This window comes from Salmo salar, chromosome ssa04, assembly GCF_905237065.1.
Source record: "Salmo salar chromosome ssa04, Ssal_v3.1, whole genome shotgun sequence".
NCBI classification, from domain to species: domain Eukaryota; kingdom Metazoa; phylum Chordata; class Actinopteri; order Salmoniformes; family Salmonidae; genus Salmo; species Salmo salar.
Window position 1 is genome coordinate 62,011,678 of NC_059445.1, and position 26,788 is coordinate 62,038,465.

The following is a 26,788-nucleotide window of genomic DNA, read 5'->3' on the forward strand; positions in this document are numbered from 1 at the left end:
TTAACGTGCAGCTGGTAAAACATGAGATTAGACTTGGAATGGAGAAGAAAGCTACTTTAAAAAAATTGCCTGATTTAAAGAAAGATGGGAAATGTGGCTTCTGAACCCAATGAAAGGGAGGATAACTGGAAAATGTCAATAAATGTCTGATTTAACCAATAGGAGGTTTTCACGTGGGGGAGAATCCACTGAGTCGAACAATGGTCCCATACATCATGCCGCATTCAGATGTTGCATTTTGGATTTGTCTCCCGCGTCTCTGGCAAAGCCAAATAGGAGGGCTAAAAAGAGCAAGAGACGTGAGGTAGGCTATACACCAGAGTAACAGGAGGCAACAGAAGACTTGAGCTACCGGAAGCAGGATTAGAGAAATGCCGCCCTAACACCTCCAGAGTATCTATCGCCGGAAACCAACATTAATGCAATGGCATCGGGTGTGTTGATTGACACAGAGGGAGAGAACGCGAGAAGGAGAGAAATGAAGAGAGCTTGGTAATCCTGCTGAGGCTGAACACAGTTTTAATTTCACATTACGCAAGACGAATCCAGAAGGCGAGCAGACTGACGGGCTGAGAAGAGGGGGATTTAATATTACACTGAGAGGAAGAGGGGCACTCTTCTCTGCTGAAGACACCCCGGATGCTTTGTGACAGGGGTTTTACATAAGACAAGGCACTTCTCTCTCATCCTCCCTTGTAGGTGGCATAAGTGGAGCTGTGACTCAGCTGGAGATATTCTCTAAAGCGTTTGGCATTTGTCTGCAGAAAAACATGTCCCCTTTTGTGAAGATATAACAATTCACATAACTCACTAGAGGGGCTGACATTGAAGACAATGTAAAGTACTGTACCATTGTGCTCAACCCATTCTCTCAATGTATTCTGTTCCAATCTGAAGGCTAAGTGCTACATCGGCGACAGGGGACTCAGCATTCCATGTCTGACATACAGTAGGGTGAAGAGGAGAGAATGTTCTTCTGCCTTGGTTACAAAGAAGAGAGGGAAGAGTGGGCTCCTCACCTATAAAGACTGCCTCCCCTGTTGGAACTAAACTGGAATTCAATCGCACCCTCCTGACAGAAGTATAACTAAACAGCCAAGGCTGAATGTAGCGTGAGTGAAGAGGAGCTAGTGCCTGGAATCAAAACCATTCACGTTGTGATGGATATGCTTTTCAGGGTGGGAGGGAAGAAATGGTGCTGTAAAATGGAGGAGAGGGGGAGACTTACCTCAGTGTGCTGCTTGCTGACTTCTCTTCTGGCAGCCTTCTCCTTCAGTCTCTTCTGTGAGAAAGGAGAGAGAATGAGTTAAGAGCAATGTCAGTCTTAACAGACTTTGGTGTTGTATAGAGCAGTTTAATCCATGCCTTTCAGGGCAAGTCGTTTTTTGGTGAAATGGATGTAATTCATTTGATTGTCAGAGATTCCATGAGAGGATATGCTTTAACTTTTTTGTTCCATGTAGCTTTTCATTTTATGATGAGTTACATTCTCTGGGAAATCGGCCAGGGGTCATAGGAGAGAGAGGGAGCGAGAGGATGGAAAGAGAGCAGAGCGACAGAGGAGTGCTTAGACAGGTCGCAATCAGAGTATCAAGAGGTAGCCACGTACCTCAGGTGGGAAACCAACCACTAAACAAACTGACATGCAAAACACAGTTCAAAATAAAGCAAACCTCTGCCATCATTAGGCCAAAACGGCACTTTTCAGGGAGAACAACTGATCACAGTAAACAACTTGACACTGGAGTGAAACCCCCCGCTGGAGGGGGAAATAAGGATAGTGTGTGAAAACAGAAGCCTAATTAGATGCGTGGGGAGACTGCTTTAGAAAATTCAGAAGCTGATTCATGAGTTTTTCATTTCTGCTCCAAATGTCACCCTGTGAAAACCACAGTTTGCATTATGCGTGTGTGGTGGAATGGGGGGGACAGCCGATGTCCTCCAGCCATCCCATCCCTCTTCATTTGTCCCTGATATAGGGCCCTATAAAATACGTTACATTTTGTCTTATTCCATTTAGTTTTTCCCCTAAATTCTGTTTTCTTTTTTTCCAGACTTCTGAAACGTCCATTTTTTCAGGTTTTTGCTCTCTGACACTTTTTTTATAACAAAAACTAAATTATGTTCTATGTCCACAACAATGCTTAAACTACATCAGGTGACCATTTGAGGTCTGAAAAAAAATACATGAAAATATTGATTTTGGTGTGTAGCTAAGTACACACCTAGCAGGAGGCTGTTATTTAGCTGTGCTTCTGTAGAGCACGTGATGGTAGATTTTTCTGAACAAATATCCTTGACTGACGCAAATAATCATATCATTCTGCAAGGTAAGCATAGGTTACTTTGTAATTAACTAATTGAGTTTTTTGGGGAAATCCTTTCCATCTACCAGAAGACTGTTTTCATTAGAATCCTTGCTAACGGCTACACAAAGTGGAAGACGCGCACCGCACACACACACACAGAAGCGGAATTCTCGTGCCATTGCCTCTTCAGAAGGTTGCAGGAAATACGAGTCACTGATGCATTTTGTTAATGTCTTTTGATGTAAATGTATTAATTTGCCCAAGTTTAATACATTTAGTTGATTCCCAAAATGTTTTAATATTGCTGAATTCCGTTATGCTGTCTGCGTTCTCTGCACACACAGATTTTATATAGGCCCCTAGAATATGGGAGGAGGGCTAGCTCCTGGCTCTCATTGGTTTTCAGGCCCACTAGATATGAGCGGTGGGGGAAAGGTGTCTTGGGGGTGTCTAAAGCATTTTACAGAGCTAGCAAGGAGCACTAGGCCATGACTAGGGTTGCAAAGGGTCGGAAACTATCCTGTAAATTAACAGAATTTTCCCGGAAATTTTCCATGGGAAGTTAATTTTGCTTAAATTCATCAAAAAAGCTAGCTTATAACAGTGAACCTTTTTTGCGGGATACAAATAAGGCAATTCTAGGTCTTGTGGCATATTTTGGTTAAACTATCCCCAATTCAATGGAATTGCAACCCTCTGCATGTACAGTGCATTCTTCCATCACATGTACAGTGCACTCTTCTATACCATGTACAGCTGATTCTCAAGATCTTGCACACGAATGAGATGCTATTGAGCCCACACTACTACACTGTCTGAGCCAAGGACTACATGCTTTCTGGGAAGTTTTGATTACAATACTGGGTGGTGTGAATATATTTTATATGACATACATGATTTTTTGTTAACTAGTAAATAGTAGCCTACAGCAAAGTGTGTTTTAAATCATTTCTAACTTGTTAACAATTTCTGCTAGTTAGTTTTTGCTACCATGTGGTTTTAGCTTGCTTGAGCCTGCTATCTGAGGAGTGTAATTCACCTGTTTCCATACATGTTTCATTTTAAATCATTTATCTTACAAAAGAGTTGTTTAATCTAACTGCTTAACTATTTATCTGTACATCGAATTGTATTTGTTGTTTTTTTACAATTTATTTTCTAATCTTTATAGGAAGATGCCAAGGGCACCATCTGATGTGTGGAGACATTTAACTGCAGCTAATGTAAAAGGAAAAGCTGTGTACATTTGCAAATACTGTGCCAAATCATATGTGAAGAATGCAACAACCCTGAAATTTCCATCCCTAACTACAACATTTTCCCACAAGATAGAACTGCCAAAGGGTGCGGTGTTGCAATCTACTGCAGAGACAGAACTCTGCAGGCTGTCTTACTATCCAGGTCTGTACCCAAACAATTCAAGCTTCTACTTTTAAAAATCCACCTTTCCAGAAACAAGTCTCTCACCTACGCCGCTTGCTATAGACCACTCTGCCCCCAGCTGTGCCCTGGACACCATATGTGAATTGATTGCCCCCCCATCTATCTTCTGAGCTCGTGCTGCTAATTGATCTAAACTGGGACATGCTTAACCTGTTAGGGCTAGGGGGCAGCATTTGCACGTCTGGATAAAAAAAAATGTACCCGATTTAATCTGGTTACTAATCCTACCCAGTAACTAGAATATGCATATACTTATTATATATGGATAGAAAACACGCTAAAGTTTCTAAAACTGTTTGAATGGTGTCTGTGAGTATAACAGAACTCATTTGGCAGGCAAAACCCTGAGACATTTTCTGACAGGAAGTGGATACCTGATGTGTTGTATTGACTTTAAACCTATCCCATTGAAAAACACAGGGGCTTAGGAATATTTTGGCACTTCCTATTGCTTCCACTAGATGTCACCAGCCTTTACAAAGTGTTTTGAGTCTTCTGGAGGGAGATCTGACCGAACAAGAGCCATGGAACGATGATGTCCCATTAGACACCTGGCGCGCGAGTTCATGTTGGGTACCCTCGTTCCAATACGTTATAAAAGAGTATGCATTCGTCCACCTTGAATATTATTCATGTTCTGGTTAAAAAAAGGCCCTAATGATTTATGCTATACAACGTTTGACATGTTTGAACGAACGGAAATATTTTTTTCCCCTCGTTCATGACGAGAAGTCCGGCTGGCTTAGATCATGTGCTAACTCGACGGAGATTTTTGGACATAAATGATGAGCTTTTTTGAACAAAACTACATTCGTTATGGACCTGTGATACCTGGAAGTGACATCTGATGAAGAGAATCAAAGGTAATGGATTATTTACATAGTATTTTCGATTTTAGATCTCCCCAACATGACGTCTAGTCTGTATCGCAACGCGTATTTTTCTGGGCGCAGTGCTCAGATTATTGCAAAGTGTGATTTCCCAGTAAGGTTATTTTTAAATCTGGCAAGTTGATTGCGTTCAAGAGATGTAAATCTATAATTCTTTAAATGACAATATAATATTTTACCAATGTTTTCTAATTTTAATTATTTAATTTGTGACGCTGACTTGACTGCCGGTTATTGGAGGGAAACGATTTCCTCAACATCAATGCCATAGTAAAACGCTGTTTTTGGATATAAATATGAACTTGATAGAACTAAAAATGCATGCATTGTCTAACATAATGTCCTAGGAGTGTCATCTGATGGAGATTGTAAAAGGTTAGTGCATCATTTTAGCTGGTTTTATGGTTTTGGTGACCCTGTCTTTGACTTGACAAAACATTACACACAACTCTTGTAAATGTACTGTCCTAACATACTCTAAATTTATGCTTTCGCCGTAAAACCTTTTTGAAATCGTAAAACGTGGTTAGATTAAGGAGATGTTTATCTTTGAAATGGTGTAAAATAGTTGTATTTTTGAAAAATTTGAATTTTGACATTTATTTGGATTCAAATTTGCCGCTCTTGAAATGCACCTGCTGTTGATGGAGTGCACCACGGGTGGCACGCTAGCGTCCCACCTAGCCCATAGAGGTTAACACCCCGGCCATCCTACAATCTAAGCTTGATGCCCTCAATCTCACACAAATGATCAATGAACCCACCAGGTACAACCCCAAATCCGTAAACACGGGCACCCTCATAAATACCATCCTAACCAACTTGCCCTCCAAATACACCTCTGCTGTTTTCAACCAAGATCTCAGGAATCACTGCCTCATTGCCTGCATCCGTAATGGGTCTGCGGTCAAACGACCACCCCTCATCACTGTCAAACGCTCCCTAAAACACTTAAGTGAGCAGACCTTTCTAAATCGACCTGGCCCGGGTATCCTGGAAGAATATTGACCTAATCCCGTCAGTAGAGGATGCCTGGTTATTCTTTAAAAGTGCCTTCCTCACCATCCATTCAAAAAATGTATAACCAGGAACAGATATAGCCCTTGGTTCTCTCCAGACCTGAATGCCCTTGACCAGCACAAAAACATCCTGTGGCGTTCTGCATTAGCATCGAATAGCCCCCGTGATATGTAACTTTCAGGGAAGTTAGGAACCAATATATACAGGCAGGTAGGAAATCTAAGGCTAGCTTTTTCAAACAGAAATTTGCATCCTGTAGCACAAACTCCAAAAAGTACTGGGACACTAAAGTCCATGGAGAATAAGAGCACCTCCTCCCAGCTGCCCACTGCACTGAGGCTAGGAAACATTGTCACCACCGATAAATCCACTATAATTGAGAATTTCAATAAGCATTTTTCTACGGCTGGCCATGCTTTCCACCTGGCTACCCCTACCCCGATCAACAGCCCTGCACCCCCCTCAGCAACTCGCCCAAGCCTCCCCATTTCTACTTCACCCAAATCCAGATAGCTGATGTTCTGAAAGAGCTGCAAAATTTGGACCCCTACAAATCAGTCGGGCTAGACAATCTGGACCCTCTCTTTCTATGTGTATCTAGATTTCTAAGGCACTTGCTTGCAGTTCCTATCGCTTCCACTGGATGTCAACAGTCTTTAGAAATTGGTTGATGTTTTTCCTTTGTGTAATGAAGAAGTAGCAATGTTCAGAACGAGGGTCGAGTGAAGTGTACTGTTGTGGTTGAGGCGCGTGATCTGAAAGCACGCTCCACTTTGTTTTCCTCCGGTATTGAATGCAGTTTATCCCGTCTTAAATTTTATCGATTAATTACGTTAACCTCTCTGGGATTTGTGGGACGCTACCGTCCCACCTCGATAACAGCCAGTGATATTGCAGGGCGCCAAATTCAAACAACAGAAATCTCATAATTAAAATTCCTCAAACATACAAGTACTATACACCATTTTAAAGATAAACTTCTTGTTAATCCAACCACAGTGTCCGATTTCAAAAAGGCTTTACGGCGAAAGCACACCATGCGATTATCTGAGGACAGCACCCCAACAAACAAACACAGACAATCATAATTCATCCCGCCAGGCGCGACACAAAACTCTGAAATAACTATATAATTCATACCTTACCTTTGAAAATCTTTTTTTGTTGGCACTCCAATATGTCCCATAAACATCACAAATGGTCCTTTTGTTCGATTAATTCCATCGTTATATCTCCAAAATGTCCATTTATTTGGCGCGTTTGACCCAGAAGAACACCGGTTCCAACTGGCGCAACATGACAAAATATCTCATAAGTTACCTGTAATCTTTGTCCAAACATTTCAAAAAACCTTCCTAATACAACTTTAGGTATTTTTTAAATGCAAGTAAAACTAAATGCATGCTATTTAACCGATCGCTGCCCGCACCTGCCCGCCCGTCTAGCATCACTACTCTGGACGGTTCTGACTTAGAATATGTGGACAACTACAAATACCTAGGTGTCTGGCTAGACTGTAAACTCTCCTTCCAGACTCACATTAAGCATCTCCAATCCAAAATTAAATCTAGAATCGGCTTCCTATTTCGCAACAAAGCATCCTTCACTCATGCTGCCAAACATACCCTCGTAAAACTGACCATCCTACTGATCCTCGACTTCGGCGATGTAATTTACAAAATAGCCTCCAACACTCTACTCAACAAATTGGATGCAGTCTATCACAGTGCCATCCGTTTTGTCACAAAAGCCCCATATACTACCCACCACTGCGACCTGTACGCTCTCGTTGGCTGGCCCTCGCTTCATACTCATCGCCAAACCCACTGGTTCCAGGTCATCTACAAGTCTCTGCTAGGTAAAGCCCCGCCTTATCTCAGCTCACTGGTCCTCATAGCAGCACCCACCCATAGCACGCGCTCCAGCAGGTATATCTCACTGGTCACCCCCAAAGCCAATTCTTTCTTTGGCTGCCTTTCCTTCCAGTTCTCTACTGCCAATGACTGGAACTAACTGCAAAAATCACTGAAGCTAGAGACTCATATATCCTTCACTAGCTTAAAGCACCAGCTGTCAAAGCAGCTCACAGATCACTGCACCTATACATAGCCCATCTGTAAATAGCCCATCCAACTACCTCCTTCCCATACTGTACTTATTTATTTATCTTGCTCCTTTGCACCCCAGTATCTCTACCTGCATATTCATCTTCTGCACATCTACCATTCCAGTGTTTAATTGCTATATTGTAATTACTTCGCCACCATGGCCTATTTATTGCCTTTATTGCCCTTATCTTACCTCATTTGCACACACTGTATATAGACTTTTTCTACTGTATTATTGACTGTATGTTTGTTTATTCCATGTGTAACTCTGTGTTGTTGTATGTGTCAAACTGCTTTGCTTTATCTTGGCCAGGTCTCAGTTGTAAATGAGAACTTGTTCTCAACTAGCCTACCTGGTTAAATAAAGGTGAAATAAAACATTTTTAAAACAAAGACGCACAATCTTCTGGCCAAGTGCATAAAATTCCCTCAGCGCTCACAACAAGCAACCTCTGACAAAAGTACCTCTAGTTCTATTCGAGGTGAAAATGATGAATCAGACACCTTATCGATAGCAACAGCCCATGGTCCTCCTGGAATCAGAAGTGTTTTTGACTCAATGGAGGAACATAATCAGAGAAATGCTGAGGAATGTCTTGCTGGCGCTGTGGATGCAACTGGTTCACCTCTAATGCTTACAGGCAATGTGTATTGGAAGAGATTTCTGAATGTTCTTCGCCCAGCATACACCCCTCCAACCAGACATGCTTTATCTACTCATTTGCTGGATGCAGAGTTCAACAGAGTTCAAGTGAAAGTCAAGCAAATCATAGAGAAAGAAGACTGTATTGCAATCATCTCTGATGAGTGGCCAAAAGTTTATGGGCAAGGAATAATTAAGTACATCTCCACCCCTCAACCAGTATTCTACAAGAGCACAGACACAAGGGACAACAGACACACCGGTCTCAACATTGCAGATGAGCTGAAGGCAGTCATCAATGACCTTGGACTACAGAAGGTATTTGCACTGGTGACAAACAATGCTGCGAACATGAAGGCTTCTTGGTCTAAAGTGGAGGGGTCCTACCCTCACATCACACCCATTGGCTGTGCTGTTCATGCATTGAATCTGCTCCTAAAGTACATCATGGCAATGAAAACAATGGATACATTCTACAAGAGAGCCAAGGAAATGGTTAGATATGTGAAGTGTCATCAAGTTATAGCAGCAATCTACCTCACCAAGCAAAGTGAGAAGAATAAGAGCACCACATTGAAGCTGCCCAGCAACACCCATTTGGGTAGTGTTGTCATCATGTTTGATAGTCTCCTGGAAGAGGAGTCTCTACAAGAAATGGCCATATCACAGTCTGCCGATATGGACAGCCCCATCAAGAGGATCCTCCTGGATGATGTACAGTTGAAGTCGGAAGTTTACAAACACCTTAGTCAAATACATTTAAACTCAGTTTTGCACAATTCCTGACATTTAATCCTTGTAAAAATTCCCTGTCTTAGGTCAGTTAGGATCACCACTTTATTTGAAGAATGTGAAATGTCAGAATAATAATAGAGAGAATGATTTATTTCAGCTTTTATTTCTTTCATCACATTCCCAGTGGGTCAGAAGTTTACTTACACTCAATTAGTATTTGGTAGCATTGCCTTTAAATTGTTTAACTTCGGTCAAATGTTTTGGGTAGCCTTCCACAAGCTTCCCACAATAAGTTGGGTGAATTTTGGCCCATTCCTCCTGACAGAGCTGGTGTAACTGAGTCAGGTTTGTAGGCCTCCTTGCTCGGACACACTTTTTCAGTTCTGCCCACACATTTTCTATAGGATTGAGGTCAGGGCTTTGTGATGGCCACTCCAATACCTTGACTTTGTTGTCCTTAAGCAATTTTGACACAACTTTGGAAGTATGCCTGGGGTCCATTGTCCATTTGGAAGACCCATTTGCGACCAAGCTTCAACTTCCTGACTGATGTCTTGAGATGTTTCTTCAATATATCTACATAATTTCCCTTCATCATGATGTCATCTATTTTGTGAAGTGCACCAGTCCCTCCTGCAGCAAAGCACCCCCACAACATGATGCTGCCACCCCCGTGTTTCATGGTTGGGATGGTGTTCTTTGGCTTGCAAGCCTCCTCCTTTTTCCTCCAAACATAACGATGGTCATTAAGGCCAAGCAGTTCTATTTGTGCTTCATCAGACCAGAGGACAATCTTTGTCCCCATGTGCAGTTGCAAACCGTAGTCTGGCTTTTTTATGTCGGTTTTGGAGCAGTGGCTTCTTCCTTGCTGAGCGGCCTTTCAGGTTATGCTGATATAGGACTTGTTTTACTGTGGATATAGATACTTTTGTACCTGTTTCCTCCAGCATCTTCACAAAGTCATTTGCTGTTGTTCTGGGATTGATTTGGAGTTTTCGCACCAAAGTATGTACATCTCTAGGAGACAGACCACGTCTCCTTCCTGAGCGGTATGATGGCTGCGTGGTCCCATAGTGTTTATACTTGCGTATTATTGTTGATGAACATGGTACCTTCAGGCATTTGGAAATTGCTCCCAAGGACACATTTTTTTCCTCAGGTCTTGGCTGATTTCTTTAGATTTTCCCATGATGTCAAGCAAAGAGGCACTTGAAATACATCCACAGGTACACCTCCAATTGACTCAAATTATGTCAATAAGCCTATCTGAAGCTTCTAAAGCCATGACATAATTTTCTGGAATTTTCCAAGCTGTTTAAAAGGCACAGTTAACTTAGTGTATGTCAATTTCTGACCTACTAGAATTGTGATACAGTGAATTATAAGTGAAATAATATGTCTGTAAACAATTGTTTGGAAAAGTACTTGTCATGCACAAAGTAGGCGTCCTAACCGACTTGCCAAAACTATAGTTTGTTAACAAGAAATTTGTGGAGTGGTTGAAAAATGAGTTTTAATGACTCCAACCTAAGTGTATGTAAACTTCCAACTTCAACTGTATTTTGGGAGAGAGTGGTAAGCAGTCTGAAACTCCTGAAATCTATAGCAATAGCCATTGCATGGATTGAGGGAGACATTGCCATCCTGTCTGATGTTCAGACTCTGCTTGCAGATGTAAGAGAAGAAATCCGTACTGTCCTGCCCACTTCACTGTTGCTCCAAGCAGAGGAAACTGCAGTTCTGAAATACATCAAAAAGCGTGAAGACTTCTGCCTGAAGCAAATACACGCCGCAGCGTGTTGGACCCCAAGTATGCTGGCAAGAGCATCCTGTCTGGTGCAGAGATCAACAAGGCCTATGGTGTCATCACTACCGTGTCTCGCCACCTTGGCCTGGATGAGGGCAAGGTTCTTGGCAGTCTGGCGAAGTACACTTCCAAGCAAGGGCTTTGGGATGGAGATGCAATATGGCAGTCGTGCCTACATATCTCATCAGCCACCTGGTGGAAGGGACTTTGTGGATCTGAGGCTCTTTCCGCGGTTGCCTCAATCATCCTCAAAATCTCACCAACATCAGCCGCTTCAGAGCGCAACTGGTCCTTGTTTGGGAACACACACACCAAAGCACGCAACAGGCTGACCAATACAATGGTTGAAAAATTGGTGGCCATTTAAGGCTTTTTGAGCCTGACAACGAGCCATCCTCAACAAGGTTGGAAAGTGACAGTGAAGATGAGGCCCCAGAGTCTGATGTTCAAGAGGTGGACATTGAGGAGGTCCAGGGAGAAGACATGGAAGCCTGAGAGGAAGACAACCAAAGCTTTAGTTTCTAGACTACCATTTTACAGATGTATGTTGCAAATGTTTTTGGGAGATGCGATGGATCATTGGGGATAAATCAATATTCCCTTTCTTTTGTTGTTCAGTGAAATCATCCCATGTGAAGAGTCAACTCATTTAATTAAAGTTCAATTCGTAACAATTGTTTTTTTTTATGTCTATTGGAAGGATTTAATAATTTGCAATTATGTATACTTATAAGGTAAAAGGTTTATGTTTCTGTCTCCATATGATATGGTAAATATACTGCTCCAAAAAATAAAGGGAACACTAAAATAACACATCCTAGATCTGAATGAATGAAATAATCTTATTAAATACTTTTTTCTTTACATAGTTGAATGTGCTGACAACAAAATCACACAAAAATAATCAATGGAAATCCAATTTATCAACCCATGGAGGTCTGGATTTGGAGTCACACTCAAAATTAAAGTGGAAAACCACACTACAGGCTGATCCAACTTTGATGTAATGTCCTTAAAACAAGTCAAAATGAGGCTCAGTAGTGTGTGGCCTCCACGTGCCTGTATTTTTACATTTACATTTAAGTCATTTAGCAGACGCTCTTATCCAGAGCGACTTACAAATTGGTGCATTCACCTTATAATATCCAGTGGAACAACCACTTACAATAGGGCATCTAACTCTTTTAAGGGGGGTTAGAAGGATAACTTTATCCTATCCCAGGTATTCCTTGAAGAGGTGGGGTTTCAGGTGTCTCCGGAAGGTGGTGATTGACTCGGCTGTCCTGCATTCAAAAGTGACCAAAACATCAGCCAGGAAGCATAGGAACTGAGAAGTGGTCTGTGGTCCCCACCTGCAGAACCACTCCTTTATTGGGGGTGTCTTGCTAATTGCCTATAATTTCCACCTGTTGTCTATTCCATTTGCACAACAGCATGTGAAATTTATTGTCAATCAGTGTTGCTTCCTAAGTGGACAGTTTGATTTCACAGAAGTGTGATTGACTTGGAGTTACATTGTGTTGTTTAAGTGTTCCCTTTATTTTTTTGAGCAGTGTATATCCAATGCAAAAATCATCTACATTTAAATGGTATTAATATTCATATATTCCCGTTAATTCCCATATATTCCCGTTAATTCCCATGGCAAGTTTAACCTCTGAATATTCCACAAAATGTGCAACCCTAGCCGTGACCGAATCAAAATATGGATTTCTACCCTGGCCCGGCCTCCAAACGGTGCAGAAAAGGGTTGAGGGGAAGAGAGTGCAGGAGAGGGTGAGAGATAGCAAGTGCATAAGAAAGGGAGTGGGAGAGAGAACACCAGAGGGAGTCGTGACTAACCAATAAGTTAGGGATCCATTAAGACGGTCTGGGGAGAGTAATACCATTTCCCCACTGAGCTGCCCTCCATTAACATGGGCCACGGCCACCAGACTAGTAACTGCCTGCCCATCTCGTTGTCAGTCTGTCAGTATGCCTCCAGTCACTCTGTCAGCATGTTGTGTGCAGTTACATTAGCTACAGGGGTCCAGAGAGGTGAGTTGGCTCTCTACTGTAGAAGTACGAGCTAAAAAGTTAAGTTAGAGCTTGGAATTAGAATGATCCCCTTGTCACTGAAGTCAAATGATGACAACAGCGTTTGAGTGGTGTCCTAGCAGAACAGCCAGAAACAGAGTGGTAGCTACCTGAGGGGGGATATTTAGAACGCCAGCCAGCAAGCCAGCCAAGAATGATTCATGTGCTGGAGCATGTTGCTAATTGATTTCTGGGCCTGGGTCTCAGATTGTCAAAGGCAGCTCGCTGCACAGAAATGAAAATTGAATTTTAAAGCGTCTGTTTTCTCCTTTACGCATCAGCCATCATCACAACACCCCTTCTTGGCAATGCTCGGCAAGCATGACAAATGAACGTGACAAGGTGTTAAACACAACAGGTAAGCCTAATAGACGTGCGGTGGAGTACCTGAGGCATAACTTAATTGTCTAGACAATGACACAATGGCAAAGTTAAAAGCATTTCCCAGGTCTAAAGAACAGATATAGGTTTTGATGTACTGTAACCTATACCACTAAAGTGAAACACTAGTAGGGTATTTAGCTTTGTGGTAATCTTGAAATTAAACGGTAATTGTATAGCATAGAATCCCCCACAAAAAATGACAAGGACTACTCTGCTAAATTGACTCCATTCCGTTCTATACAAGTTTTCTACACATTGTGCAATGTTTACCCTCATCAATATTCACCACAACACACCTTCCTTCCAAAGGCCAGTCATTACTGCCTCCAATCAAGTCATAAGATAATCACTTCATAAAAGCTAAATAAGGTAGCAACGAGCATGGAGAGAAAATACAATCCAGTAGTCAGATAAGCTGAGCAAACTTCCTGCAGTTATTTTAGGACTTTTAGTGGAGAGAAACGAAGCTCACACTTGAAAATATTAACTGAACTCCCCAGCCCAATCTCCCGCCGTCTGCCTGCAGGCTCCCAAGCAGTGTGCCAGACTCAGCTCTGTCAGTAATTTTCATTTGGGTTCCAACCTGCGATATATCTCGGCTTATAAATATAACCTGGAGTGAGTGGGAGGGACGGGTGCAGCAGGACAGGCTTTGACTTCTCTTCTGGGCAAATCTAGAACACTCGTATCCAAACAGAGTTTGTGCCCCAGTACTATACTAGCGCAAATGTTACAGCTTATACTGCAGTACCACTGAGCCTTTTGAAACAACACTTTTGTGTTTAGACACATTGGAAACGGTTTAGAAATCACTTACATTTTGACTACGTTATTCATAAAGGCTAAAATGGGCAAATCAATATCAATTATCGATCCTTCATGTTTATTGGCATATACAGTGGGCTCCGAAATGATTGACTACTTTGACAAAGATGGGGAAATATGACTATCAAATCAATTAAAATACTGAGCTATATTGTATGCTCCAGAAAATTGGGAAAATATATTGTTTTATACAAAAAAATATATAAAAAATGATTGACAAACCTGTATTCAATACCTCACCTAGCAAGGATAACAACACTGAGGCTTTTTCAGAAATGTTATACAAGTTGGAGAACAACATTGGGAGGGATCTTAGACCATTCCTCCATACAGAATTCTTCCATATCCTTGATATCCACCACGATAATTTACAGTAGGTATGGGGTTCTTTTCTGCTCATGCAGTATCATTTTAATGCCAAACCCACCACCGGTGTGTGGACAAAGAGCTCTATTTTCATGCCATCTGACCAAAGCACCAGTTCCAATCCAAGTGGCAATGCTGTTTAGCAAACTCCAGATGTTTACATTTGTTGGAAGACATGAAAATAGAGGGTTACGCATCAAAATGAGAATCCATGAACAGAAAATGACCCCATAAAATATGGTGCTGGATCTTTGATGTTATGGGGCTATTTTGTTCTACTACTCCTGGGGCCCTAGTTAAGGTCTACAGCATCATAAACTTTACCCAGTGCCAGGATATTTTAGCCAAAAATCTGGTTGCCTCTGCTAGGAGGCTGAGTGGATCTTCCAGCAAGACAATGACCCCAAGCACACATCAAAATCCACAAAGGAATAGTTATATTTGCCTCAAAATCTAAATTTCACAAGAACCATCTCAGTCTCTAGACTTGAAACCCATTGAAAACCTGTGGTATGAATTTAAGAGCATAGTCCATAAGCACAGACAAAAATACAGTGCCTTCAGAAAGTATTCAGAGCCCTTGACTCTTTCCACATTTTGTTACATTACAGCCTTATTCTAAAATTGATTAAATCAACTTTTTACTCAGCAATCTATAGACAATACCACATAATGACAAAGCGAAAACAGGTTTTGAAATTTTAGCAAATGTATTAAAAAAACAAAAATACCTTATTTACATAAGTATTCAGCCCCTTTGCTATGAGACTCGAAATTGAGCTCAGGTGCATTGATCATCCTTGAGATGTTTCTACAACTTGATTGGACTCCACCGGTGGTAAATTCAATTGACTGGACATGATTTGGAAAGGCACACACCTGTCTATATAAGGTCCCACAGTTGACAGTGCATGTCAGAGCAAAAACCAAGCCATGAGGTTGAAGGAATTGTCCATAGAGCTCCGAGACAGGATTGTACACAGATTTGGGGGAGAGTACCAAAAAATGTCTGCAGCATTGAAGGTCCCCAAGAACACAGTGGCCTCCATCATTCTTTAATGGAAGATGTTTGGAAACACCAAGACTCTTCCTAGAGCTGGCTGCCCAGCCAAACTGAGCAATCGGAGAGGGCCTTGGTCAGGGAGATGACCAAGAACCTAATGTTCACTCTGACAGAGCTCTAGAGTTCCTCTGTGGCGATAGGAGAACCTTCCAGAAGGATAACCATCTCTGCAGCGCTCCACCAATCAGGCCTTTATGGTAGAGTGGCCAGACAGAAGCCACTCCTCAGAGTAAAAGGCACAAGTGCCCGCTTGGAGTTTGCCAAAAAGGCACCTAAAGACTCTGACCATGAGAAACAAGATTCTGTGGTCTGATGAAACCAAGATTGAACTCATTGGCCTAAATGCCAAGCGTCACGTCTGGAAGAAACCTGGCACCATCCCTACATTGTCACAATCTGAAATTAGACAAACTATTACAATTTTAGCAAGCAGGAAAATAGGGAGCAATATCTGCACATTGCACCTTTCAACAAAATCTATTTTTCTCAGCAATTGTATTAGTATAAAATCATTTCCTACTTAAAAAAAAAAGTAAAAAAGTAAACACAATATAGCTTAGTATTTTTGTTATTTATTTTATACAGTCATTTTTGCTCATTTTTATCAAGGGTGTCAATCATTTCGGACGCCACTGTATAAGCCCAATACAAGGCCCATAAAGACCACCTAGAGGCTGATAACTATTAAGTCCCCATATCTGACGGGTTATTGAATTTAATGTGCAGAGCCCATTTTGAAGCTTATTGAATGCTTGGCCTTGCTATCGCTTTCATCTGGTTTCCATTGATATCGTACAGCTCCAACAGCTGCTTCAAGTCATTCCAGAGCCCCATCTGGCCCATGCCTCTCTCCTCAATCACTGAGGTAATAACCTCCGGGCTGGCAGGCGGGCGTGTGTGTGATAATGTGTGCGTCTATGAGTTTGTATGCGTCTTTGAATGTGTATCTGTGCGTATGTGTGTGTATTTGTGTCTGTGTATCTGTGCGTATGTGTGAGTGAGTGTGCACGTGTCACAGCTGTGACATTTAGTTTTCATACCTGCTGGGTGCAGAGTGGGGAGATTAAGTTAAAGCCTTTAACTGGCTCCATTGTCCGTGATACATCTAAACATCCAACCAGGTTGAGGTACCTTAAGGGACCTTGCAGCAGTTACAATTTAGGAATACATTAAGTCATGTATGTTATTATTATGCAATTCGTACTTCATTTTCAATACTTGTATTTATTTATTTGTGCAGTATGTATCTCCTGTACCTATCTGCAGATAACCATTAGGATAAAAGTCTCTCTCTGCACCCTGAAGCTGCTGTAGGGGCTAGTGGAGCAACTGTTTGACGATGTCCCTGCACTACAGCAGGGCTCTACACTGCCATTTTCTTTAAGGAGCACACAAAGAAATGGAAGAGCCCAATGGAAGAAAAAAAATATTCAAGATATTAATGATGGTAACTCGATAAGTTACCATCATCTGTGGTTACCAGGTTGTTAGCTTGCGAGTAGTTTTAGAACGGCCCGCAACATGGTTTATGAATGTAAAATGCGGTATTGCAAATCTGTGATAGAAAAACATTTGCTTGGTTTGGGCTAGAAACAAGACGTTTTCTCTGTAGTAATGGTGCAAGCATAATGGTCACTAATCAGCTTATTCTCTATGGCACAGCAAAGTCATAATTACAACTATTATTATCTGGGTGATTTGTTTCTGGTCGCAGTGTAGTGCCCTGTACTGTCTTACCCTGTGTGTTTGACTGATCTGTACAGCTGTGCTGCAGTCTTAACCTGTGAGTTTGTTTAACTTGAAGGATGTACTACAGTCTTACCCTGTGTTTCTCTTTGACTTTACGTCTGTACTCCAACTTGTCAAACTCCTGGTCCTCTCGGCGCAGCCTCTCTCTGGCCTCCTCCACATTGATGCCAGTTGTGCCATCATCCTCCTCCCCCTCTGACTGGCACAGCCGTCCTCTGGAGCAGTAGCTACTGCTGCACCATCTGGAGAGAGGGGCATTGATCAACACACAGTTAAATTACAACACTGCAACTTTGCCATCTAATTTTCAGCTGGATGGGAATCAACACATGCACACACACAAACACGTTTACTCACACACAAATGAGAGTACATCGACACACACACACACACACACACACACACACACACACTATTTAGTGTCCTTAATTGAATTTTCAGCTGGCTGAGCATCAATACACAAAACATGACGTGCCATCTCATTTTCTCTGAGTGAAAAGGCTGTTAGTGAGGTAAACAAACTGGTTTTGACAATAAGTGGTCTTCTCATTTAGCTGAGCCTGAAGCCACCAAAACAGGTTATTATTGGATCTGAATCAAAATAAACATTTGTCGTCAGGAAGAAAAATGTTTGTACAGACTAATTTGGTGTTGACTTGGAAGTTTCTCTTCAAGATTTTCTTGGCCTCTTTGAACTTTGTCTCTTTTTCAGTCTTCTTCATGGTGTTGCTGTCGCTTTCCTGTGATGAGAGGGGAAATGATCAGAACACTGCATATATGTACATATCATCCTAAGACAATTTCACTGCTAATGTAACACCTCATAACATTGATCATGTTGAAACGGTCTGTCCCTGCTGATCTCGGTTAGAGGTTGCTAGACAATTCTGCTAGTAGGTCAGCAGCTAAATACTGGAGACTCAAGAATGCTGACCAAGACAAATTCACAGAGAACCCCCAGTACTGTCCACTCATTGATTTCTTCAGCAAATTAACTGTGCAACAAAATGAAATTCCCAGCCCCTGACAGAGGGTAGTTTAGCCATTTATTTTGGTAGTAAAGAATTGAATTATCAAATTGTGTCAAAACTATTTATTTACAGGGCAGCTGGCCTGTCCTCTGAGGTAGAAATCAAGACTAAGGTCAGTGGTACACTATAGTTGTAATAAGACCTCTGCATTCTGGAACATTGATTCAATAAATGTATGAATTTTCCATTGCTCCTCTAATTAGGATCTGGGCCAAATCCAACCTGCAGGCTTTACAGTGTTGCAACATCAAACAACATTCCAATGTTTGCCCAGATAACAGATCATCTCTGGTTAAGCAGTTGACAAGGACACTAGACATAACATAAACAAAGGGAATCTTTCATTCCTGAATTGCTGTTCCGCAACAGCGATTATTCCCTAGGAATTATTCAGTGCAAACAACCCATTTTGTTGTTGTAGTCAAAGCAGAGGGTAAATCAACTTTCCTTGGCACATTCCAGCATATATTCTCTCGTATCCAGAGTGATAGAGAGAGCACTCTTGCCTAGGGTGTTAATAAAACAAGCCCTTGGAATATGACTTAAGTTTAACGAGCAGTAGACTCTGCTGAGTCGTCACTTGGAAGGAGGCATAATATTAGTGAAGAGACAAAAAATATATGTAGTTACATATGGGGATATTGTTTTTGACGATTTATCAGATCGACAATATCTCTATATTTTTGCGCTAGTTACCTGCACCAAAACGGCAGTATTTTTCTTTCCTAGCTTGTTCTCCATCTTTTTAAATAGGGAGCCAATTTGTTTTCAGCTCTTTGTTTTCTCATGACTCTCTTTTCCCCCTGCAGCAGACATATGGTGAACAATATGTTCGGGAACATCGAATCGAATAAAATCACATTATCGGCATTTAACTATCTTGATAATATTGTATCGCGAGGTACTTGGCAATTCCCAGTCCTAATAAATACTGCATGCCTGATTACGTTTTTCACTTCAGAATGACCCACTACACAATTTATGTCGGTGTGCTCGCTCAACCATATATTGACGTATTTGGTCTCAATTGGCGAGGTTGTGCATTTTATGGTTTAATAACTGAAGTCATCTCTCCCTTGGGGACATTGATCACCATCTTCAATTAGAAATAACTGATGTGAGATTTTGGTAGAGAGAAGCATGTGATTCAAAAGGATGTGACATAAATATGAAATAACGGCCATCATGCTGAGAATGTTGTCATACTGAAAGATATTCAATTTCCCCCAAACCAAGAAATAATTCTTAATTCTCTCACCATACATGTATTGAAGGTAATCTCAGAAAAATGGACAGAAAAACTTCCATTGCATTTCTATAGTTTGTTCTGCTGACAAACATAGACTCAGCCAACAGAAAGTAGTGCCATCCATTTCGAGAGCCCTATTCAAAGCCACAACAACCAGTCGGAATACATTAAGGAACAATGGACACTAGCAGACTACCGGAGCAATACAAGAATGTGAGGCAGCAAATGAAACAACCTGTGGCAAAAGTCACTTCATAAACCTAGTGAGGTGAGCACATAATTAGCGATAAATGACAACAACAGCTCCGCGCCGTCCCAACTCCCTTGTCAAAATGAATCAGTAAATGTTACTCCCCCTCCTGCCCCAGTTTCTATCTTCCCACTGAAAATCTAAATTGGGAGGTGGAGTTAGGACTCTCACCTAGCCCTCCCAGTTTTAATAAGCGCTTTCCCACTGGAGGCGCAGAGTCTCGCCGCTATTCTGAATGAGTCAATTCAATCTCTTTGGGTGTGAAGTTATTGCACTGCATTTCTATGGCAAAATTATGGGCCTCGTCGAAAAGAGGAAAAACCAATTTCATTAGAAATCCAATATCAGCAGTTTCCACAAAGGGGCATGGCTTTCTTTATGCATTTGAAAAGATAAGGAGATAGGACCCACAAAGTCAAAACTTACCCCCCTTCTTTATTTCATCAGCTTTGGAAAAAAAGAACTGTGAGAAATGTTTGATCCCGATTTAAGAGCACGTGCTCTACTTCACCTTTGGAGTAAGCAAAAGCCCAGTATTCCAGTGCACGTTGCTCTTTTCTTGCGAGTTAAAATGTTCTCAAGGTTTGGTACCTGGCAGGTTGGCTTTTTGAATGGGAGGGACATTGAACAAATTCTTATAGTTAAGATATCGTTCTAAGCATTTTTTAAATGTATTTAGCACTTTTAGTTAGGCAAGGACAGCAAACAAACTTCAATATGGATTCAGGTTAAGACAAGAATGTACTCATAATGAAATGTGATGCTTAGACACATCATAGTAGAGGGTAAGTCAAATCTTGGAGAGGTGATTTATTGCTTGTTCCATCACTGGACAGTTGTGCGTTGAGGAGCATTCCTCAACACCGGTGCTGACATTCATGCCGGTCCTGATATGAATGGCTGAGGGCCAATTAATGGATTAGAGTGAGAATCAGATGCTCAGTCAATCAATGAAACAATCAATCCTTCAATAAATGGGCCAGACCAAACACCACTGTCAATAGGGGGGAATGGGGGAGTCAACACATCCTCAGAGGACTTAGCATTATGCAATACGTGAGTCTTTATAGTCAGAGTTTGAGCATTCTTTCTTTTCGCTCTTAGTAGTTATAAAGTAAAGGAAGAGAGAAATGAAATAACGACTGAGAAGAAAAGTCCCGAGGCTCAGTGTCAAACTGTTTCATCACATTAGCTAAATGCCAGTTTGACAGTAATAGTTCTCTAAAGCACTTGCTTGGGAAACAAAACAGAGCATACACCAGGCATTTAAGGCAGGTAGTTATTAAGTTACATTAAAAACTCTATAACTTCTGAAAAAACACCAATAGACTGAAAAAAGAGCAGAGAGAACCCCAGATGGTAGCATAACAATGTACCCTTCTGGAATTAACTCAGTCTTTAAAACATTTGATCACAAATGGAATCACATCGGAAAACAAAAGTTCAAGGGAGGATGGACACAATGTCCTAAGGCCATTTCACCATTAGTAAGTGACCCAGAGAAAATGAAAATGGATAGAAACATTACCCCAGGTAAACAATACTCCGGTTTTACCGTATACCGGGGTATTTTGAAATCTAAGATGTCAAATAAATGATATCCAGCTCAGGGCTCCAGCCATGCATTTGGTTTGCTAACTTGATAGCCAAGTGGATAGATGTCAAGATCAAGCTTCTTGGTTACAGCAGACACATTCCATCCCCTCCTGGATCAATATCCCTGTTGCCTAAATTGTTTGGTGCATCCCGCATAATATTAAATAGAAATTATTTCGAATTAGCGCCCCTTGTGTGCACTTACGGTAATACAGTATACCCCAATATGGTATCAAATCTAATCAAATGTTATTGGTCACATAGACATGATAAGCAGATGTTAATGCGAGTGTAGCGAAATGCTTGTGCTTCTAGTTCCAACAGTGCAGGAATATCTAACAAGTAATCTAACAATTCCCCAACAACTACCTAATACAAATAAATCTAAAGTGGTGAATGAGAATATGTACATATAAGTATATGGATGAGCGATGGCCAAGCGGCATAGGGAAGGTGCAATAGATGGTATAAAATACAGTATATACATGTGATATGAGTAATGTAAGATATGTAAACACTATTAAAGTGGTGTTATTTAAAGTGGCATTGTTTAAAATGACTAGTGATCCATTTATTAAAGTGTCCAGTGATTGGGTCTCCATGTAGGCAGCAGCCTCTCTGAGTTAGTGATTGCTGTTTAGCAGTCTGATGGCCTTGAGATAGAAGCTGTTTTTCAATCTCTCGGTCCCAGCTTTGATGCACCTGTACTGGCCTCGCCTTCTGGATGTCTTATCTTATCTTTAACTCTGCATTGTTGGAAATGGACCCGTAAGTAAGCATTTCACTGTTAGTCTATGAAGCATGTGACAAATAAAATGTTACTTGATCTGATTGTGAACAAGTGCTTCCATGTTATTTTTATTTAACCTTTATTTAACTAGGCAATTCATAAAAATAACAAATTCTTATTTACAATGACGGCCAACCCCCCAGGGTCTGTAGTGAAGCCTCTAGCAATGCAGTGCTTTAGACCGCTGTGCCGCTCGGGAAGCCTGTATGTGTTGTATGATTGATGTTTTTTTTGTTGACTTGCATTGTGTTTGTTTGTGAATATCAGTTCATTTTTGAAAGATTTTTTACTTTAACATTTTGCTTAATAAATAAATAAAATTAAAATACTATATAAGCCTATAGAATACCATCTCTATGATAAGGCTAGGCCTAAACCTTCTCAATTTGGGAGAGACCTACAACGCGATGTCCAAGGGGATTTGGGTTTGGCAGGAGACGGTTTCTTCTCAAAGTAAGGGTGTGAGAGGACGACAAGGATGCAATTAGCATAATGGAATTGCCATGCGGTTCGTTCCCAATGAAAGGTGTCATTTGACAAAGAGGACTGTCAAAGGACTTATGTCCTTCCCTGAGATTGTTATTGCAGGCTGAGGGGGCTGCTCTCACAAGATTGCCTCAATCAATCTCATACTCACAAAGCTACATTTAAAAGGACACAATGAAGGATGTGTTATTATGTTAAGCTATCACCACCTCAAAGACCAAAAATGAATGATGGCATCCACGTGTGAAGAAAATAATTATGTTTATTTTACGTTATCCAATGATGGAGCATACAAAAACCCTGATTGACCCTAACGTTTTTGGTTAAACCATGAAATTAGTAGAATGGTATGAATATGCTAGATACCTTGTGCCAGAAGACGGCAGTCATTGACCTGATTGATATTTTAAAACATCAATACCACCCACAACATCAATACCACCCACAACATCAATACCACCCATAATTCTTGAAACACTATCCGAAGGAGCTTCTAAGCCCCTCTAGAGCAGGATAAGGCCAGCGACAGAAGAAATGTTGGGGGCTTTTTGTTTCTCCTGGTACAATGACAATTTCAGAGGTAATTGAGCTGAACAGACCCTGCCAGCTGTATTGAAAAGATGGGGTGACGGGTGAAGTCACCCGGATCTCGATAGAGGAGGTAAAAGCATCCCCAGCCATAGCGTCCAGACCGCGATAGTGACAGTGGCACAAATCAGCCTAATTATTGTCCCACGCTGGAGGTGAAGTATATGGTCTGAAGAGACGGCAGGTATTTCAGGGAGAAAAGCTTCTCTAGGAGTCGGTGTAAACTGACAGTTGGCAAGTTTTTTTGGGATACTCATTACAACTCATGTGGAAAGTTAACTTACTCTGGTCAAGAAATTCCTCTATATTATAAACCATTTCTCCCCTAGGCAAACAAAGACATGTTCATTTTAATGATTTCATATACAATGGCCCCAAAAGACCCTTAACTGACCCACGGCCTCTCATAAGCCTCTCATGAGACTGTAGATAGCCACATTTATCTAGAGTATTTCACTGAATCTATAGTGATGAAGAGCAAAAAATAAAATCTTCTTCCCCCATTTGAAGACAGTGAATCATGTCTGACAAGAAAACCACCACTCCGCAGCCTCCCACACTCTAGCTGAAGGCACACTACAACAGCTGTGACCCTGCCACCTACAGCATATTACTATCCCACTGCAGAGGAGTCAATGAAAGAGATAGCCGGAGATGGCTAAACTCACCCTGACCTCTATTCAAACACTCTTCTTCGCCAAACCGTTTCTATCGTACGGCTGTCATTTTTTTGCGGGAAAACCAGGATGTTATATTCCCATCTTCACATGGGAGCTAGCCCAAATTGTTTGCCTCAAGGTGCACAGCAATCTAAATATAAGCAACAAATAGCTTGGAACAACCCATTTTTCTCCAGGAAAAACTGAGCATTTCAATCAGCCCACTCCAATTCCTGAGAAAGGGGCAAAAAGGTAATAAGCTGAGTCACACAAGTGTGCACTTGCGTAGGGGTTTAAGAGCTGTAGCTGCCTACTCCTCACTTAACAGACAGCTTAGTCTCAGCCATTGAATTATGTTATAAGCTCATCACCCACACCAGAGTGATTACTGTGATGAGGTCACCACTTCAGCATCTACATCCCCTGCTAAGGGACATACCTGTAGGTGGGCACTCAGCGCAAACAGTGATTTACCGGTTCTCTCTCTAGCAGAGAGGAACCATCTGGCCAGAATTAAATCTGACATTAACTAGTATCCATCCACTGCCAGGTGTGTGTAGAGTGGAGTCATTAAGCCTTCTGGAACATGTTGCACCTAACTTTGATGGAGGTTTAATAAACAACGGAACTCTACAGAAATACAGGGCAAAGCCAGGCTGAAGCACACCAAGCGCCAATGACTCAGGGCATCGCATATGAGACAACGACATTGCAAGTTGGCAACTCTGTAGAAAACAGATGGTTGGAGATGGGCAATAATTGAACCGCTTGTCCAACTGGAGACTACAGACGCATGCAACAAAAAAAAAGCGCACCTAGCTAGTCGCAAGTGAAAGTCCACAATCCCTTGCAAAGTTCACATTTTGCCGCCTTAAAATTTTATCTCAAAAGGAAATACATTGTATTATTTCGTACCAATCTACACAAACTAGTCCATAAGAAAAATGATTAAAAAAAAATATCGATTTTTTAAGGTTTTCTAACTAAGATGTCTTGATTGTGTATGTCTTCACAGCTCAGAGTTAATACTTGGTGGAAGCACCTTTGGCAGCCATTACAACTTTGAAAAATAAAACTATAACCCAGGGTTAGGGTTTCCTCTAACTTTTTACCTGGGATTTGCTCCTTTCATATTTATTTTGATCCTGACAAACTCTAACCAGTCCCTGCCGGTGACAAGCATACCCATAACATGATGCCTCCACAACAATACTCCAAAATACATTAGGTTTCACGTGTTGCATTGGATTTGACCCAAGCCTGGAGTTTTTCATTTAGGCCAAAAAGTTAATTTCTTTGCCATGTCATCTTGCAGTATTATTTAACGGCTTCGTTGCAAACAGAATGGATCATTCGGAGTGGATTTTTTAAAGTTTTTCCAGAATAAAAAAAAAAGAAACAGAACAGAGCTAAGCGCAGACAAAAATCCTAGAGGAAAACATGGTTCAGTCTGCTTTCCACCAGACACTGGGAGATTAATCTTTCAGAAGAACAATAACCTAAAAACACAAGGCCAAATCTACACTGGAAATGCTTACCAAGAAGACTGTGAATGTTCATGAGTGGCCTAGTTACAGTTTTGACTTAAGACTGCTTGAAAATATATGGCAAGACCTGAAAATGGTTGTTTTGCAATGATCAGCAACCAAGTTGACAGAGCTTGAAGAATTTAAAAATAATAATAAATTGGCAAATGTTGCACAATCCAGGTGTTTCACAATCTTATTGATTTACCCAGAAAGACTCACAGCTGTAATCTTTGCCAAAGGTGATTTAAACATGTACAGTTGAAGTCGGAAGTTTACATACACCTTAGCCAAATACATTTAAACCCAGTTTTTCACAATGCCCGACATTTAATCCTAGTACAAAACAAAGCAGAGCTCATGCCTTTCATGCAACTTTTTCAAATCATTAGAGTCGCATCATGCAGCCTTAGAATGTATAAAAAATCCAAACATACAGTGCATTCAGAAAGTATTCAGACACCTTGACATTGTCCAAATTTTGTTCTAATATGGATGAATTGTTTTTCTTCCTCAATCTACCCACAATACCCCCTAATGACAAAGCATAGTTTTTTTTACACATTTGCAACAAAAAAAAATACAATCACATTTACATAAGTATTCAGACCCTTCACTCAGTACTTTATTGAAGCACCTTTGGCAGTGATTACAGCCTCGAGTCTTCTTGGGTATGACGCTACAAGCTTGCCCCACCTGTATTTGGGGAGTTTCTCCCATTCTTCTCTGCAGATCCTCTCAAGCTCTGTCAGGCTGGATGGGGAGCTGAAAGTTGCACAGCAACCTTCCAACAGCAACTGCACAGCAACTTTCAGGTCTCTCCAGGGATGCTCGATCGGGTTCAAGTCTGGCTCTGGCTGGGCCACTCAAGGACATTCAGAGACTTGTCCCAAAGCCACTCCTGCGTTGTCTTGGCTGTGTGCTTAGGGTCATTGTGCTGTTGGAAGGTGAACCTTCACCCCAGTCGGAGGTCCTGAGCGCTCTGGAGCAGATTTTAATCAACGATCTCACTGTACTTTGCGCCGTTCATCTTTCACTCAATCCTGACTAGTTTATCAGTCCCTGCCACAAAAAAACATCCCCACAGCATGATGTTGCCACCAAGCTTCGCTGTAGGGATGGTGCCAGGTTTCCTCCAGATTTTACGCTTGGCATTCAGGCAAAAAGAGTTCAATCTTGGTTTTATCAGACCAGA

The 26,788-nt window shown here is 41.3% G+C and overlaps 1 pseudogene; it reads right to left on the reverse strand.

The window, feature by feature from the left end:
- Positions 1-1,227: 1,227 nt before the first annotated feature.
- LOC106603632 (probable ATP-dependent RNA helicase DDX10) overlaps positions 1,228-26,788 on the reverse strand; it is an 81,801-nt pseudogene continuing 56,240 nt past the window's right edge.